Source organism: Palaemon carinicauda, chromosome 26 (assembly GCF_036898095.1).
Source record: "Palaemon carinicauda isolate YSFRI2023 chromosome 26, ASM3689809v2, whole genome shotgun sequence".
NCBI classification, from domain to species: domain Eukaryota; kingdom Metazoa; phylum Arthropoda; class Malacostraca; order Decapoda; family Palaemonidae; genus Palaemon; species Palaemon carinicauda.
The window spans coordinates 35076732-35093511 of record NC_090750.1 but is presented as its reverse complement, the minus strand read 5'-3'; the positions used below and the strand labels follow the sequence as shown (position 1 = coordinate 35093511).

Below are 16780 nucleotides of genomic sequence, written 5' to 3'. Positions count from 1 at the left end.
TATGAAATATAAAGCTTTGAATTAATTATTGAATGAGAATTGTTTGGTTATAACTATTCTTCTTCCTCGTGGTTGGGATAACTTAGAATAGTGTATCATAAGATAAGAAATATTTCTCTTAGTTTTCATCGTTTAATTGGTTTTGACATCTTAAATTAATTAAGTTTTGTGATTCAATGAATGTCGTCAACAATAATTATATATTGATAATAATAGCGGGGTTTTGCGAGATAAAAAAAAAAAAAAACAGTAATAAGCACTCCATTTTTTATTTTAATATTTCACTTTTAAAGGCTGATTTCGTGGTCCTATCACACTGGGGAACCCTACTCACTACAAGACCTACAAGATCTGTTTATCGTATGCATTCTTGGGTATTTTGCGTATCACACTGAATGATTTCTGTATTGTGAAATCCACATAATCGAAGCACTTAGAAAGCTTACCCACCCCCTTAACACACACTCTCTCTCTCTCTCTCTCTCTCTCTCTCTCTCTCTCTCTCTCTCTCTCTCTCTCTCTCTCTCTCTCTCTCTCTGACAACGAATTTGTGAGTGAATGACTTTGTGATAGTCTAAAGAACAACCATAGCTTATTCAAATCAGCTCATAGGTAACGGTTATAAACTGAAATTGAAAAGATACAACACCACTTGATGTGGCAATTTCTTGACATACAAAATAGAAAATACATTGAATAGACTTCCGCCGGCTGTAATAAACAGTAACACTTAGGTAAACGAGTTCAAGGATAAGCTAGACAAGACCATAAGAAATCTCTAAATGCCTAAACTAAATCGCTCTACCCAAGAGCAAATGGAGTCTCCGCGGATGGACTAAAAAGTCTTTGAGACATCCAAAATCTTCGTAACTCGCTCGTGTATTCTGTTACCTTTCAATACGCACAAGTGACCTCATCATGACTACTCATCTCAAAATTACCCTCTTCTAAGAATTTGCTATGGTGACCCCTTGTAGGTATTCTACTAGTAATCCTTCCATTTACGTGGATCTAAATCCATTTTCCAATCGAAATCCTTCAGTCCTATTGGTAATTTATTTCCCCAATTTCAATTGTTCCAAAATATATTTTTTTTTCTATACAGTTCTCGGCTATACTGGTTGATTAATTTGGTAGTTAAGAGCCTATTCGTCTTAAAGCTGTTGGTCCTATGAGAGAGAGAGAGAGAGAGAGAGAGAGAGAGAGAGAGAGAGAGAGAGAGAGAGAGAGAGAGAGAGAGAGAGAATGGTCAACGTTTACCTAATTGCATGATGGAATTATCTCTCTCTCTCTCTCTCTCTCTCTCTCTCTCTCTCTCTCTCTCTCTCTCTCTCTCTCTCTCTCTCTCTCTCTCTCTCAATTTGTTAACTGTACAACATGTAGCAATTCTCTTATATATTTTGGACAGCTCGTTCTGATAACTCAAGTCATTGCACAGACTCTATTCTAGCTTAAATAGGCAGCCAATGTAAATTAACTGGTGTAGGAGTGATACATTCGCGGGGTGGGACTCCCTTTTATCAACTTGCTGCTCTTTTTATTATGTTTTGCAATATCTTAAGTTGTCCTTTGAGTAGATCATGACTGAGCGAGTTTCAATAGTCAATCTCGGAAATAACACAGGAAATAACACGGGATTTATCATAGTCGTATTTTGCCTTACTTCTGTAGTGACGTAATCATGACGCCATTATAACAACATTTTACTGAAAATGACGACTGGACTAATCCAGTGTAGGTCAATACAAGCCGGACAATCGGTTAGCGCTTGTCCAAAGTTATTTCTGTTTGGTTTTTGAAAGAGAGACTTGACTTTCGTTATCCTTATTAGCCGAACTTACATATAAAGGTAAAGTTTATTTGATTTTGTGATTTCCTGAAGATCCACCATTCCAAATTTTCTCACCTCATCTGACACCCCGGGTACGGCTCTTTAGGGGATAGTAAAGATTAGTAAATCTGACTTTATTGTAAGGGTTGTTTTTCTAGTTCTATACAGCAGGGGAACCCTACTCTCTACAGTCTACAGGACCGCCACAGTCATTAATCATGTTCGTTTGAAAGCATTCAACATTTCACAATGCATATTGCTCGTTTATTGTTAAATCAGCGCTGTCTAAAAACTCACACTAGTTTTTGTTCTCCGATGTATTTAAACTTACATTGGATATCTTTTTTGTTTTTATGCATAAAGTCTATTCCTTAAATATTCATAGCTTGGTACGTTAGTTCTTAATTATGAAATCGAAGTAATTTATTGAAACGTACGATAATACCCAAAATGTGAACTCGTTGACATGGATATTGTGTAACGATATGTTCACATAACTTCTCAAAACCCTTTTCAGAAACTGTCATCTCACAGGAATTACTGCAGGTAGGAGGTTAACAATTCTTGCAGCCACACATTGGCTTTATATAGCAGCTCTTTTAGGAAAGGAACACTCCAAAATCAAACTATTGCTCCCTGGTCTTTGGTAGTGCCATAGCCTCTGTACCATGGTCTTCCACTGTCTTGGATTGGAGTTCTCTTGCTTAGGGGTACACTCAGGCATGCTGTCGTCTTGCTTCTCTTCCCCTTGTATTTTGAAGTTTTTATAGTTTACATGTGAAGGATCTGATTTAATGTAGTTACTGTTCTTGAAATATTTTATTTTCAGTGTTTATTCTTCTCCTGTAGTTTGTTCATTTGTTTCCTTTCCTCACTGGGCTACATTTCCCTGTTGGAGCCTATGGCTTATATCATCTTGCTTTTCCAACTAGGGTTATAGTTTAGCTTGTGATGATAATAATAATGATATATAGATTTGTTTTTTAATCCCAGGACCACCTAACGTTACTAGAATTGCTTAGAAGTATGTAACACACATTTCCACCCACCCCCACCCCCACCCCCACCCAAAAAAAAGCTGTTGCAATCAATCGTAGTTTTTAAAGATAGGTTTACTTGACGATTTACTTTAGTTTAAAGGGCACTCGTGATGAGCAGAGGCAAGGGACAGTGACATTGGCCTAGCAAGCAGGACAATGTCCTCAAAACTGACCATATATGATCAGCGCCTAAGCCCCCTCTCCACCCAAGCTAGAACCATGGAGGACCAGGCAATGGCTGCTGATGACTTAGCAGATAGACCTGTAGGCTCCCCGATACCCCCCAAACCTTAGCTCATAAGGATGGTGAGATTGCAGCGGACCAAAGGAACTAACAAGTTTGAGATGAACTCGAACCTCCGACTGACTAACACCAGACAGAGACGTTACCAATCAGGCCACAACAACCCTAATTTGTTCACTCCAGGGATACATAAGAGCCCACTTCTGCAGTCACAGCCTAGAACGGGCATAAACTATCTGTCTTATTCATGCTTTTTGTTTATTTCATACTGACTGTCAAAAACACACTGCATAATACAAATCAAGGACTACCTGAAGAGGCTGAGGTGGTTGTTCTATAGGCGAGACAGTTTGGGTTAGTGGATCTCCAGGTGATCTTGATTTTGTATCATTATTATCATCATTACTTGCTAAGCTACAACCCTAGTTGGAAAAGCAGAATGCTGTAAGTCCGAGGGCTCCATCAGGGGAAATAGCCCAGTGAGGAAAGGAAATAAGGAAGCTACAAGAAAAGTAATTAACAATTAATATCAAATATTTCAAGAACAGTAATAACATTAAAATGAATATTTCATATAAACTATTAAAAACTTGAAAAAAAAATTAAACGAGAAATAAGATAGAATGGTGTGCCCAAGTGTACCCTCAAGCAAGAGAAATCTACGCCAAGACGGTATTTGAATAACAAAGTATTTTTGTAATCAGTAGAAAATTGTAAAACTGATATAAAGGTTTTCAGAGTAAACAAAAATGTTTAACAAGGAGTCTTCCCTTTTTTCCAACAAAGGTATGTCAATTTAGTTGAATTTTTATTCTATATTATTTTTTTTTTATTAATGAAGGAGAGCCTACGACGTTCATAATGTCTGTAATATACTTGGGTAATTAGATCATGGTTTGGTCATTCGTAAATTCCTTAGGAAGATTGTGGGAAGCTGTTAGTGTTCCCAGAGATAAACTATTATAACATTGTTTTCTTTTATGAGATATACATTTACATTTTCAAGCTTTTGTTCAGATTTTAAAACAGTGTCAATTAATAATTTCATATGTCGATGGCTGTTTACATTTTATAAAAAAAATCATATTTTAAATAGTGCTATATTCTCTTCCAGGTATGTTTAGCGTTTTACATGCAAACTACAATGGCGATAAAGACTTAACTTGTATTACTTTCAACTGGAGGAATAGAGCAAGTTGAGGAATGTCAAAAATTGAACTTGAGGCGAAAGTAGAGCTTAACGGGAATGGATTTTAAAATTTTTAAAGTTGAAAGTGAGTTGAAACCCAATTCATTTTCTAAACACCAACTCCAGTTATGGTAAAATAGAGGGGCGCTCAGTAGAGCACTGACCTCCGCCACGGCAGCTTATTTCTCAACCTTTTGCTCCCCTCTTAACGAGAGAATGCCTTGATGAAGTCATTGGGCTTCAGCACGGCATATCATTCCCGTGCTGAAGGCTAGTGACGGGCAAGAGGGCTCTCGAACTGAGGAATTTCTTTTCCTCAGTTTGACTCTAAATTTCTCTCATTCTTTTTCTATTACCTCTTATTGCTTATTCCTCCTTCATAATTATCAGCTGTCTCCAACCTTGCTGTCAAAACTCTCTTACCCATTTCACTGTCCAGGTTTTTTAGAGGGGACATTGTATCCATGATCGGTTTTTATTTCAAAATCAATTGTGGGAGCTGTGGTGGTCTTGCCAACTGCCCGAAAATGTTTGGACACCTAGGAGTGTCAGTATTCCCATACTGGCACGCGGAACTATCTCGTAGGAAATTTGGCCTTCGGATTCCAGGGGTTGGCGATTTCATAGAGATAGGACTCTCGGCATTCTGTCCGGTTTGCCTGTCACTATGATTAGAGTGGGGATGATTGTATTCTTGAAATGCTCTCAGTCCCATCAAGCGGGTTTGGCATACACTTGAGCCACTCTAATCATAGTGGTACCATCCCTTTGTGGTAGGGTAGGGAGTGGACATTTGGTAAGCAGCTTTTACAGGTGTCATTGGTGGAGAAATTAATTCCAGGAAAGGCTAACGGTGTCTTCTTTGGAATTTCAGACAGTCTTAATTTTTTCTCTCCCTTGAACTTTATTTTTTTCCATTGTTTTTTTTCATTGTTATTATGACCCCTTCCCTCCCCCTGAAAAAATAATTAATGAGTAAACTTAATATTCCCCGTACCCCTGGATCAAATGGCGAACCCCAGACACCGTTGACGACTTCTGCTTGTTTAAATAGGGAAAGCTCTGTTGACAACCTCTGCAATAAAAAGGATTCCTCCAACAATACTTCTCTGACCAGTGTTGTTAAAGACAATTTAATGGCACTGGTGGAAAATGATGCTTGTATTAACAGTGATACTTTACTCTCTGGTTCTGGCTCATTACCAGATCCAACAAAAAATCTGAAAATTCTCCACTTAAAAAACATACCAATTGGTTGTAGCTATGACATAATTCATGAAGCCTTCTGTAGATTTGGGGCAATCAAAGAAATTTTAATGGAGCTTAATGGTAGTAAAGGCTTTTGGGAAGCTTGGGTATCATTTTCAAGTTTTGAGATTGCTTTAGAAGCAAATAAAAATTTAGAGAGCATAAAAATTGACAATTGTTTGATTTCTGGGGCTCTATGTGATAAAGCACCAAGACACCTAGAGGTATATAAACCAGAAGAATGGATGGAAAAAGAAATAGAGCATAGACTTCCAGAAGTAAGAACCCCCAAGCCCCCAACATGGATAATTGCATCTGGGAAGATGGATAATTATAACTATTATAAGATTAGTAAATTTATACAAAAAAAAGTTGGTTTAATTAAAAGTAAGGATATTAGTAGATACGGTAAGCAATCTGTTTTGATTAATGCAAAATCAGATACTCAAGCTCACATGCTTTGTGGCATGAAGATTGCAGAAATTGATCCTATTAAGGATATTAAACCACATATGAGCTTCAGCTATGGTAAAGGAGTAGTTTTTGATAGAGATCTATATGAATTCTCAGAACCGGAAATTCTGGACATGTGCCCTGCTAATGTTTGGAAAGTAAGTAAGATCCCTCAAACAAGCATGGTAGTTTTAACATTTGAAACCCCTGTTATACCAGATCATATAATTATTGAGAATGAAAGAGTACGTGTTCGAGAGTATAAACCTAGGCCTTTACAATGCTTTAATTGTTTCAAGTACGGTCACCCTTCCCGGTACTGCAATAATACGAAGATCTGTATTAACTGTTCTTTGTTAGAACATGGCCAATGCAACAGAGATACAACCTGTGCAAACTGTAAAGATCATCATAAATCAAATGATAAAAGATGTAGAGAATACAAGAAAGAAGAAGCTGCAATCTTGAAAGCAAATGCTGAACATATAAGTGTAGGTTATGCAAAGCATTTACTCAATCGGCAACTTAATTTTGCTCACGCGGTTAAGATGCCAACAAAAGATTATAATCCACTACCCCTTACTACCACAGGGGGACCAGTGGCAGCACCTGGCCCGTCAGGTGCATCTCCCTTAGTGGTAGTAGCCCAGCCATCTGGGTCAAGTGCTCCGCCTATAAAAGCCAGAGCACAAACCTCCAAAGAGGTCAATATGGTTTCCAATACACCAAAAGTATTGTCACTGATAGGAGCATCTCCCCTAGAGGTAGTAGCCCAGCCTTCTGGGTTAAGTGCTCGAACTGTTGAAGTTCTAGCGCAATCCTCCAAGGAAGCCAATGTGGCTTCCACCACCTTAAATGTATTGTCTCAGGCAGAATCTCTACCTGATTTGATGGAGATTGGAAAACAAGATCTTCCAAAGAGGAAAAGGTCCCCATCATCCTCACCTTCATCTAAGTCAGGTAAGTGCCCTACTGCTCATGATCCTAAGGTTGACTCTTATAAAGATCCTAGAAAGAAAGAAAAGAAGAGTGGTGGCCTAGTAAAGCCTTCCATCTCCAGGCCTTACATGGCTTCATCTGAAAAGTCCCAAAAGACAAATGAGACAAAGAAAAATAATAACAAAAGATAATGTCTATCATCCAGTGGAATTGCAGAGGTCTAAGTACTAGCATTGAGCAAATAAAAACTTTAACCAGGGACTCAGACACGAAGGTAATTTGTCTACAGGAAACCAAGATCAGTGACAAACCATTTAATCCTGGACTCTATTATCATTTTTGTAGATCCCCTCCTTTGCAAGCTGCAAGAGCTCAAGGTGGTACAGGTTTTATTATTCACAAATCTGTAAAATTTGAAACAATCCTACTCAATACACCACTACAGGCATGTGCAGTTAGAACTCATATCGGGAAAAAAATTACTTTATGCTCGCTATATATTGAACCATCCTTAGAACTTTTCCTCTTAGATCATGCTGGTAATCCAAGAAGGCTTAGACTTTCTGACCTCCAAGACTTGATCAATCAGCTTCCTGCCCCTTTTATTTTGATGGGTGATTTCAATGCAAAGCATACTTTATGGGGTGGAAATGTGTGCGATAGATGGGGTAATCTTGTTGGAGAATTAATCGACAACAATGATGTCATACTAATGAATGATGGTTCTCCAACTAGGTATGATGTATTCCACAACTCTACATCAGCCATTGATTTGTCAATCTGTTCCTCATCCATTCGATTGGACTACCTTTGGTCAGTAAATGAACACCTACATGGCAGTGACCATTGGCCAATAATGTTAAATTATGTCCATAATCTTCCTTCTCAGTGTCCACCAAAATGGAAGATAGATGAGGCAGACTGGGCAGCTTATGAAAACTGTTCACACACTGATAAAGAATATGATGAATTTACATCTCCAGTGCATGCCTATCAACATCTTGAAAATATTATTGATGATAATGCTAGCAAGTTTATACCTAAAACATGCGGTTTACCTCATCGCTCTGTAGTTCCTTGGTGGAGTAAAGAATGTGCCAACGCAAGAAAAGTGACCCGAACTTGCTTCAGAAGATACTTGAGGACAAACTATTTAGCAGATAGAATAGCATATCTCAGAGCCTGTGCCAAACAAAAAAGAATTTTTAAAAAAGCAAAGAGAGCATCTTGGAAGAAATATATATCGAATATTAATACCAAAACTCCTTCAAAGGAAATATGGGACAAGATTAGAAAACTTCAAGGTAAATTCGTCCCTAAGCCTCTACCAATATTAAGGGAAAATAATAGATATATATCTGACCCCAAAGATGTAGCAGAGGTTCTTGCTAAGCACTTTGCTCATGTATCAAGTGCTGACAACTATTCCCCAGCATTTCAACAAATTAGAGCATCAACATCTGTTGTTCCTCCTGCTTCTTCAAATACTGAAGCTTTTAACCTGGCTTTTAGTATGGAGGAGATGCAAAATGCTATCTCCAGCTCTTCTTTAACTGCCCCAGGTGAGGATGGCATCCGGTATGAAATGATATCACATCTTCCAGTGGATACCAAGGAATTTTTATTAGAAACCTTTAATGGTCTATGGGCTTCCCATACATCTCCTGATTCCTGGCATACTTCAATTGTAATTCCAGGCCACAAGTCTGGTAAAGACCCAGAACTGCCATCTAGTTATAGGCCCATATCCTTGACCAGTTGCATATGCAAACTATTTGAGAGAATGATCAACAACAGACTTGTGTGGTATCTAGAATCAAAAAATCTTTTATCTAACAGACAGTTTGGTTTTAGGAAGAACCGAAGTACTCTAGACCCTTTGCTGATGTTATCAAGGGAAATTTCAAATGCTTTTTCTAACCAAAACCAGGTGGTGGGTGTCTTTTTCGACCTCGAAAAGGCATATGACACCACCTGGAGGGGTGGTATTTTAAAGCAATTGGCCTCGTGGGGTATAGGAGGACATATGTTCTCTTTTATTGAAGAATTTTTATCAAACCGCTCAATTAAAGTGAGAGTAGGGTCAGAACTATCTTCATCCTACATGCAAGAAGAAGGTGTCCCCCAAGGCAGCGTATTGAGTGTGACCTTGTTTGCTGTTGCTATTAATAGTCTCATTAGTCACATACCTCCTGGCATACAAGGATCACTATTTGTCGATGACTTTGCAATTTATTGTAGTGGATCATCTGCACTTCAAGCATGCCAAAATCTTCAAATTGCAATAAATGCTGCTTCCGCATGGGCAAATTCTCGTGGATTCATGTTTTCTCCTCAGAAGACCAAAGCCATTCGCTTTACTCGTACTCGTAAAAGGGAAGAGATCCCCACCCTTTTCTTAAATGATTGTATTTTGCCATATGAGGATAGTGTCAAGTTTCTTGGAGTCATTTTTGACAAGAAAATGACATTTGGTCCCCATATAAATGACCTATCTATCAGGGTTAAGAAGTCACTGAACATTCTGAAAGTGATATCGCATTTTGATTGGGGTGCTGATAGAACAACTTTGCTTAGAATTTATACATCTTTGTGTCTGAGCAAGTTAGACTATGCATGCCAAATATATGGGTCAGCTACAAAGACTTTACTTGGAAAACTTGATATTGTTCACAATGCTGGGCTTCGCATCTGCACAGGTGCTTACAGAACATCTCCCATTGACAGTCTCTATGTTGATTCTGGCATACCTCCCCTTTCCATTCGCAGAGAGGAGTTGAGTTTGAGGTTTTTAGCTAGGTCCCTTGCTGTGAGAAACAATCCTAACTGTAAATATGTTAGGGCGCCTTTAGATCGGGCTCCTAACAGATCTAGAGTGCCTAAGCCTTTGGAAGTACAGCTGAAAAACGAGGCTAGAGAAGTAGGCTTGTTAACAGCACAGATAGCAGAGGTAGGATATCCCAAGTCTCCTCCTTGGTGTAATCCACCTGTTAAAGTATGTTTTACGGCAGGAGGGAAAAATACCTTACCTAGTAGGGTAATGAAAAGTGAGTTTTTAAATCATGCTGCTCAACATCATGGGAAACCTGTTTTTACAGATGGCTCCAAATCGGCTGCAGGAGTTGGAAGTGCAGCTGTGGTGGGGGATATTGTTATTAGAAGGAAACTCCCATCCTCTTGTTCAATTTTTACTGCTGAGCTGTACGCAATAATTCTCGCAGTCCAACATATTTTTAAAAATGGCAACCAAAATAGTTTTTATACAATTTTTACGGATTCCAATAGTGTTTTACTCTCATTAAAACAAATTATGCCAGGCCATCATCTAGTACAAGAGGTGCAGGACTGGTTAGTACTTCTGCAGTCTAGGAAGAGTATCAGTGTTCACTTCTGTTGGGTCCCTGCCCATGTTGGGGTGGATGGGAATGAACAAGTAGATAAGGCAGCAAAGGAAGCTTCAGGGCTAAGTAATCCATCCCCCTTGAGTATTCCTTACAAAGATCTTAAAAGTGAGATTCATCTTTACTGTAAAAATAAGTGGCAAGCCCGATGGTCTGAACTGACCACCAATACAAAATTGAAACAAATCCACCCATTGGTGGATAAATGGTCATCTTGTAATTCTACAAGTAGAAGGGATACCATTATTTTAACTAGGCTGCGTATTGGCCATACACATGCAACGCACAATTATTTAATGAAGAGTGGGGAAGGGAGACAGGCCCCTCTTTGTAATACCTGTCAAGTGACAATGGATGTTAAACACATTTTAGTCGATTGTCCTGTTTTTAATCTTCAGAGGAGGACACATTTACTCCAGGACAAACCTTTAAGAGATATACTGGGGGAAAACTGTAATACCCTGAACTTGAGAAAATTTGTACAAAGTATTGGGTTATATTATGAGCTATAATTGATTTTATTAATTTATTTATTTATTTTACCCTTTTAATCCCTATTTATTTCACATCTAGATTTTATTGTATGAAAGTGTTAAGATTTGTATTAAAGGTTAAAATGATACTAAATGGTGTGAGTGTACAGATATGATTGAATGATTTTCATTATATAGCGCTGAATGGCCTTTGATGCCCCAGTGCTTGGCTTAATGCCTAAATCCTATATTCAATTCAATTCAATTCAACCTTTTGCTCGACGTTTACATTGACCATGACCTTTGACCTAGGACTTTCAAAATTGAATCACTTCCACGTCTCAACATAACAATTAATCTCTGAAAGTTTTACTATATTAAGTAAAGTTGTGGCCAGGAAGTTCTTCATTCACAAACAGACAAACAACGCCGAAAACATAACCTCCTCCCAACTTCGTTGGCGGAAGTAATTATTATGGTTAGCTGTTAATCTTAGTGAAGTAAAAGTTAGAGGAGATAAGGGTTTAGGAGCCAGAATAAATACCTGACATTTTTACATATTTACATACGAAATCATTCTACCTTTTTACTTTCTCTCTCTTTCTCTCTCTCTCTCTCTCTCTCTCTCTCTCTCTCTCTCTCTCTCTCTCTCTCTCTCTCTCTCTCTCTCTCTCTTTCAGAATATTTAAGATTATCTCACTAAAACTTTGTAGTTTTCTTTAGTTAGACCTAATAGAAAACGTTATCTATTTAGATCGTAGACTAGTGTAATTTTGTATCTATTATTCAAATAATTTGAAATATTTCATTTTTCTTTAAGGGCTGCTCTTCTAGTCCTATGCAGCACAGGACCCCAACTCTATACCGGACCTCCTCAGTCATTTTATCATGTTTCTTCGAAAGCATTCAGCATTTCACACACCATATTGTTTGTTTATTGTCAAATCCACACTATCGAAGCACTTTGAGAACATGAAAGTCATCAGCTTCCTCTTGAAAGCCTTAATATCTTAATTCTTTCAAATGTCTAGTGGGAGCTTATTGTATATCCTCGGGGTATCATATTTAAAGGCTCTAGAGCCTACAGTAGACATATATCTAGGTTTGAATAATTAGAAACTATCTGTAACTATTCTCGTGTCAACACGATTTGTTGGCTGCGCAATATGTAGCAATTCTCTTAGATGTTTTGAACGTCAGTCTTCAATAAGCTTGAAACTGAACTTAAAGGTGATTTCATGCATCATTTACTGCACCCATTTTACAGAATTTAAATTTAAGAATAATAAATTCAGATAATTTGTTTACAAACCATTTATCAAATATAGTTCTATGAAGAACTAAATTTCATAATTAAGAATACTATCACCATCACCATCACCATCACCATCACCATCCTCCTCCTCCTCCTCCTCCTCCTCCTCCTCCTCCTCCTCCTCCCCATTGACGCTAAGGGCCTCATCTAGATTTCGCTAGTCGTCTCCATCTTGATCTTTTTAGTAATATTTTCCTATTCATCATCATCTACTTCACGCATCATACTTCTCAGCCATGTAGGCCTGAGTCTTCTAACTCTTCTAGTGCCTTGTGGAGCATAGTTGAAAGAATACTGACAGCATACAAAAACATGGATTGTGTATCATAACATTACTATAGAGTTTTTACTATAATTTAAGTGTTAAACTGAAAATGGGATCCTCTATATAGTTAAGAAAAACTTATTATGTCTCCCTTAATACTCCTGCCAGACTTTTGCGAGCAATGACCTTAACTATTTCTTTCCCTGATACTTGTGCATATTTCAGCATATAAAACATAATTTCAGTTTATTTGCCTACATTAGTTTATTATTATATATATACTGTATATATATATATATATATATATATATATATATATATATATATATATATATATATATATATATATACATTTATATATATATATACATTTATATATATAAATATATATATAATATTTCATATATATACACATATATATATAATATATATTATAATATTAGCTATAATAATATATATATATATATATATATATATATATATATATAATACTATATATATATATATAATACTATATATATATATATAATACTATATATATATATATATATATATATATATATATTATATATAATATATAAATATATATATATATATATATATATGTATATATATATATATATATATATTTATATATTATATATAATACTATATATATATATATATATATATATATATATATATATATTATATATATAATACTATATATGTATATATATATATATATATATATATACACACAGTATACATATACACACAGTATACATATATATATATATATATATATATATATATATATATATTATATATAATACTATATATGTATATGTATATATATCGTCGTCGGCGGCGGCGTCGTCGTCGGCGTCGGCGCTCACTCGTGTCCGAGTATTGGGTTCTGTCGTTAGCCATCAGCCTCCTATCAGAAGAAGGGTGGAGGAAACGACAGAATGCCAGTAGCTGGGTATATTGTTTTGGGTGGTCGTGGCTTTGCAACGGCCACGCACACACACTTGGCCCACATCGTTTTCACCGCGGCTCAAGACATATGAGACAGGCGGCTTCTCCGATGTTGATTGCATCGGGCTGCCGGGTTCTTGTTATGTCAAGGCCCGCCTTGTTGCCTGCCCGACAGGCATTGCCCTCTTCCGCCGGCGCTGGGAAGCTCCGCCGTTGGGGTCTTGTTTGGTTTGATTTTGGAGTTTTCCTTCTCCTAGCCTTTGCCTATCTTAAATAAAGGAGAAGGCCTATAGGGGTCCAGTCTTGGTCTGGTCTCTCAGAACTGGCCTTAGCGGTATGGTTGAGCCTGCCAGGGTGGATAAACTACCCCACCGCCATTGCCCAGCCCATCATTGAGACACTCAAGCCCCTCTACTGAATATATATATATATATATATATATATATATATATATATATATATATATATATATATACACATATATATATATATATATATATATATATATATATATATATATATATATATATATATACACACATATATATATATATATACACACACATATATATACACAATGTTTCATCTCCAATGTAGCTTTCCCTGGAAAAGCAAATGAAGCTTCCCAAAACATGAATGCGTGCAGGCACTTCAATATTTAAAAATCTATTGACAAAGAAGTAGATTACAAAAGATCTGGCAGATCCCTAATTTCAAATCGTGCAGTCTTCCACGTCCTGCTCAGCTTGCAAAAAAAAAAAAAAAAAAAAAAAAAAAAAAAAAAAAGAAAAAAAAAACTAGAAAAGTTTAGGACAAAACTGAAAATGGAAGTCGAGTAAAACAAAGGCACAATCTGTTACTACAATATCTATAACACCCAAAGGATTTATTTCTTCTGCAATAACTTAACAGTTGTAGTTTGCAATGCTCTGAGAACGAATAGAAGCCTGTTAAGAGGTTAACCCCATCCATTGTCATATTCAACATTACTATGAAACTGCAGTACAATAATCTTTATAATTTGTGAAATTTTACTGTAATTTTAACTAGTAAAGTAAGGCAAAAACTCTTCAGTAGGTATGTTCCTCAATGTACTAGTTACCCCTCAATTATGACCAATAGTGTATTGGTGTTTTTTTTTTTTTTTTACAAATTGACTATTAAACCTATGAATTTTGATTTAACAGATAATTATGTCTATTGTTTATAGGTTATATATGATATATCTGTTTTAATGTTAATGTTTTTAAAATATTCTATTTTAATAATTCATTACGTCTTGTATCATTTATTTATTTCATTTCCTCACTAAGCTATTTTTCCCTGTTAGAGCCCTTGGGCTTATAACATCTTGTTTTTCCAACTAGGGTTGTAGCTTAGCTAATAATAATAATAAAAATAATAATAATAATAATAATAATAATAATAATAATAATAATAATAATAATGATAATAGTAATAATAATAATTTGTTCGGGCTATCATAGATATCTCGTAACTAAATATTTTTTCTCTATGCCTGGCAGTAAACTAAGCTTTTGACATTAGACAGTCAACTAGTAATAAGTGTCGCAAGCTTGGAAGGAGTCTTAAATTATTTTGGGGAAATTTAGTTTAAGTACAGTAGTAGGCAAAAGTGAAAATGTGCTAAACTGTCCTTTTCAATTCTTTCCAGAACTACGCTCCAGTTGTCTTGGTAAGGTACTCATATGAAACTGAGGATTGAAAGAGGACACAGAGGCTGTCATGCAACAAATTGAGAAATTGCAAGAATAGCTTAAATCCTCTCTCATCTGCATGGGCCAAGCTAAGTATGACATCATCAAATATGAACTGAAGCTATAAACTTCACTTGAAAGATGAAATCTTAGTCTTAAGTTTCTACGCTTTTTAGAAGGCATGTTAGAATTGGAGCATTTAGTTCCTCAATCACTTGCAGAACAATAATAGATTACGCTGAGTAGACAGCAGATATCTAAGATCTTTGTGTTTTTAGAAATTGGTTTTTCGTCCTGCTTCATGATTTTTTTTTCTTTTTTTTTCACTAATTCCCGGTATTGGAAACCTTTGATTAAATCAATTTATTCATATAAAAAGAAAAATTCAAATACAAGTATAGTTTAATTCTAGATCTCCATTTAGACATTAGATACTAGTCACCTACTATTTTTGGACAACAAAACTCCAATTTACATTTTTGTCAAAATAATTCTAGAAAAAATTAAAAAGATTAGTTAGGTACAGTAGGCAAAAGCCAAAAAATTTGTTGAATATCCTTTTCAATTCTTCCAGATGTTTCAGTTGGCTTGGTATGGTAGGCATTTGGCACTGAAGCCTGGAGAAAGTGCAGACGTAGATGTTCAAGAATTTGAGAAATTGTGATGATGTCTTTAAGTCTCCTGTCTTCTGTATGAGCCAAGTTAAGTGTGGCATGTTCAATTGTCTAATTCTGTAAACTATTTCGATGGTAAAATTGGTTTCAAAATCGTGTGCTTTTTAGAGCCTAGGTTAGATTTTGCGACATTTAATACTAGGGCTAAGTTACAAGAGTACAGACTAGAGACTTATTATTATTATTATTATTATTATTATTATTATTATTATTATTATTATTATTATTATTATTATTATTATTATTATTATTATTATTATCATTAATATTATTATTATTATTATTATTATTATTATTATTAGCTAAGCTACAACCTGAGTTGGAAAGGCAAGATACTATAAGCCCAAGGGCTCCAACGTGGAAAAATAGCCCAGTGAGGAAAGGAAATAAGGAAACAAATAAACGATCTGAGAAATGATGAACAATTGTAATGTAATATTTTAAAAACAGTAACATCAAAGCAGATATCTCTTAAACTATAAAAACTTATGTCAGCCTGTTATCTGATATTAAATATATATTATTTGTGGATATTAATTCCATTTTATAAGAATTTTAAGTAGTGGAGTCTTCAAGAAATGTATTTGTAGATATTGGTTTACCATTTAGTGAGAATGTTTTTTAGGGAGTGGAGTCGATAGAATGAAATTTAAGAGAAATGACTTACTCAAACTGTATTTGATCAAAGAATCATACATATTTTTTGCTGAATTGTTTTTATTTTTAGTAAATCCCGTTAGTTGGAAAGCTCAGATTGTATTCATGATTTTTTGTCAAAAAAAAAAAAAAAATTATTAAACTCGAGTAAGTTTCGAGTTTAGCTCTAAACCTCCGTTTAGGTGTGAAATAAGTTACCCACTTATAAACCTTTTATATGACAAAACTTAAATCAACATCTTTTTGGCAAAAGTTCAATTCTTATTGTAAGTGGGTAGTGATGTCAGTGCGCCATGTGTGGTCAACTGTAGATGTTAATTCAACCTAGTTTACTTTTTGTTTGGCAAAGGCCTTTCTACTCACATTTGCTTGA

At 35.7% G+C, this 16780-nt stretch overlaps 1 long non-coding RNA gene across 1 annotated transcript in view; it reads left to right on the top strand.

The window, feature by feature from the left end:
- The window catches only part of LOC137620140 (uncharacterized), a 27771-nt gene extending 11878 nt beyond the window's left edge, over positions 1 to 15893 (top strand). Inside the window, exons 2-3 of the long non-coding RNA XR_011039991.1 lie at positions 4230 to 4389; positions 15034 to 15893. This is a non-coding gene — a long non-coding RNA (uncharacterized lncRNA). The remainder of the gene's footprint in view (positions 1 to 4229; positions 4390 to 15033) is intronic.
- Positions 15894 to 16780: the final 887 nt, after the last annotated feature.